Here is a 2,678-nt window from a genome sequence, read left to right as displayed (position 1 = left end):
CCTGACAGCCGGCCGGGCGCTGGCGCTCTGGAGTCAGGCACAGCGGAGGTCCACACGAGTGCGGGGTCTTGGACAAGTTGTTCGCTTCTCTGAGTGTCTGTGCCCTCCACTGTGAGAGGTGAATGACACCTCTGCCTCGAAATGGGGCAGTGAGGAGGGTGGAACGAAGGCACAGTAGTACCAGGAAGGGCTTGCTGGGAGTCTGTGGTCTCAAGGCTGCAAAAGTGTGAACATGCGGGTTCCTCGCACAGCCCCAGGAGGCATGGAACTTCCCCCTTTTTACAGAGAGAACCTTGGGACACAGGGAGGGCTACTAACCTGCTTCTGATGGGGAGGCCACCTTGGCTGCCACTAGCACTACACGCAGGGCCTGTGTGGGTGGTCAGCAGATATAAAGCCCTCCTCACGTTTGAGATCCTCCGGAGGTGTGTCCCCTCGTCCCTTCCAGCCTCGGAATGTCCCTTCCAGGGGTTACAGAAAACAATTGAGTGTTCATCTCCCATGAACACTACCCCAGGGAAGGTCCTGGATTCCTGGAATCCTGATCTCAAAGAAATGGCAGGCCATGGTCCAGGAGACCAGTTCACCCCCTAACCCCCCGCAGGAATAACAGTGACCTGAGGGCGTGTAATACAGTTAGGTGCCATTTTCTGTTCAGCCATCAAATATTTATTGGATTTCAAGTGCCTGTAGGGCACCAGGGTTCAGAAATGGATACATCCATCCCTGCCTGCAAAGGGTCTGTGGTTGAGCAGGACAGATGAGGACCGCACCACGTGGCAGATGCCCAGATAAGGACAATGCTAATGCGGCGAAAGGGGAAGCCGAGGAGGTGGTGGAAATCCAGAAGGGGCACCATCTCCAGTCAGGAAGTGGGAGAGCTGTTGAGTAGAACCCTCCAGCCCTTTGCTGACATCTCCTGCCTGAGCTGCCTCCCTCTGCCCTCTGCAAACATCCTATTTCCAGGAAGTCCGCCCAAGTCAAAGCTTTTCTTACTTTCCCCTTCTAGGGAATTCCTGCAGCCTTGGGCCCCCACCGTGGACTGGAGCATCTGCTGTCTTTATTGCTTCTATTTTTGGTGCAAGGGACCCACCTCCATGGTTAGACTGCATCCTCTATAGAGTACAGCCTCAATTTCACATTCCTCAGAGACCTCGCGTTCCTCCAGGGCCCCAGTGCCTAAGCGGCCCTGTCCAAGATCAGGACATACTGCATCTCTGCTGATGCTCAAATCTGGGGGTTCTTTGTTTGCAGCACCCAGGCTGAGCTGGGGAGGAGATCCTAACTGCTGAGTCAGGGGCCCTGATTTGCCAAGCAGGATTGAGTTTCATTAAGTGGGGATGAAATACAAATCCCCCACCCCATTCATAGGATTGATGTCCAAGACGCAGCTGCCATTTGTGTTTTCAAATTTGCAGTTGGGGATCATTGTGAAACTTGATTGCTCTGTCTTGGGGACTTCTTAAAGTCCAACTCCACAATAAAGCCAATCAGACGGAACCATCAGATGTCAAATAGGAGCTAATGAACCATTCACAGGCTTGGGAAAGAAATCAGGCAATCTCTTATTTCAGGATTATCCCTTCCAAATATTGAATCTGAACCGTAAGCAGAATTTTCTATAATTGCATCCCCCTCCTCATGGGTGTGGGGATCATTGGCATTCACGTCATGTCTCTGTTTTCTGGAGAGAGGCTTGACAAGCCGACCCGTGGCTTTCCAGAGGCTCACGTTCCTGGGGACATCGTTCTGAGAGGGAAGCAGGGCAGAGGTTGCCGGGATTCCTTCTCCCCATGGGCTGGGCATGCCCAGAGCTTGCTGGCAGCCTCCACAGGAGGTGGGAGAGGAGAGTGTGAGGCCGAGGAGGGGGATCCCCTCACATACGTCCCACTGGGTACTTGGGTGTGGCCTCAGGAGGGGAGGTGGAGTCCAGGGACAATGTCATGTGTCTAGTCTCTGTCTGTCTCTCTGCTGCATTAAATCTGCAGCGACAAGCATCTTTGCAGCAACTTAGTGTAGACTAATGCCTGAGCACATGTGCTATTTTTTGGTGCCTCTTTGACACATCTGGCAGGTGATTCAGGTTATGATGAAGGGTTTGCCACCACTTCTGCCTGGGGCAGTGCTGTGATGCAGAAAAATCTTACTCTGATCCTCATTCTTTTAGGAACTTAGGGTAGCCCCAGGTGGGTCACTTCCTGCAGCAGAGATGGTTGACTGTCCATCAAAGTTGATCTCCCTTTCCAAACTAAACAGTTGTGGCTGGAAAGCAGCCGTCTGGCTGGGGAGTTGAAGGTAGGCTTAGTCATATGACTGGTTTTCATCAGCAGAATGTGAGAGGAAGTGATGTGTGCCACTTGTAGCTCAAGGCTCTTAAGAGGCCACGTGCCTCCTCCCTCCTTATTTTCCTCTTTTACTGAGTGGTTTCCTGTGATGACAAGGCTCCTCAGGTGGCAGGAGCCAGGGCTCCTGAATCAACATATTTGGGCTGGAGATCGTGGTAGACAGAGTGTATTAAATGGTTCTGCATCTCACTCCTCCTTGTATCTGTGTCTATTGTCATGTGGACTTGGAGCGCTTCCCATAAAGCTGGAGTACACTGGCCAAAGCAATGGCGTATGTACTTCATTGCAATAAAATGAGGCAGAAGCGATGGTGTGTCAGTTCCAAGGCTAAGT

The sequence above is a fragment of the Mandrillus leucophaeus genome, unplaced genomic scaffold (genome assembly GCF_000951045.1).
Source record: "Mandrillus leucophaeus isolate KB7577 unplaced genomic scaffold, Mleu.le_1.0 Scaffold67, whole genome shotgun sequence".
Taxonomy (NCBI): domain Eukaryota; kingdom Metazoa; phylum Chordata; class Mammalia; order Primates; family Cercopithecidae; genus Mandrillus; species Mandrillus leucophaeus.
Note: the sequence above shows the minus strand (reverse complement) of the source record.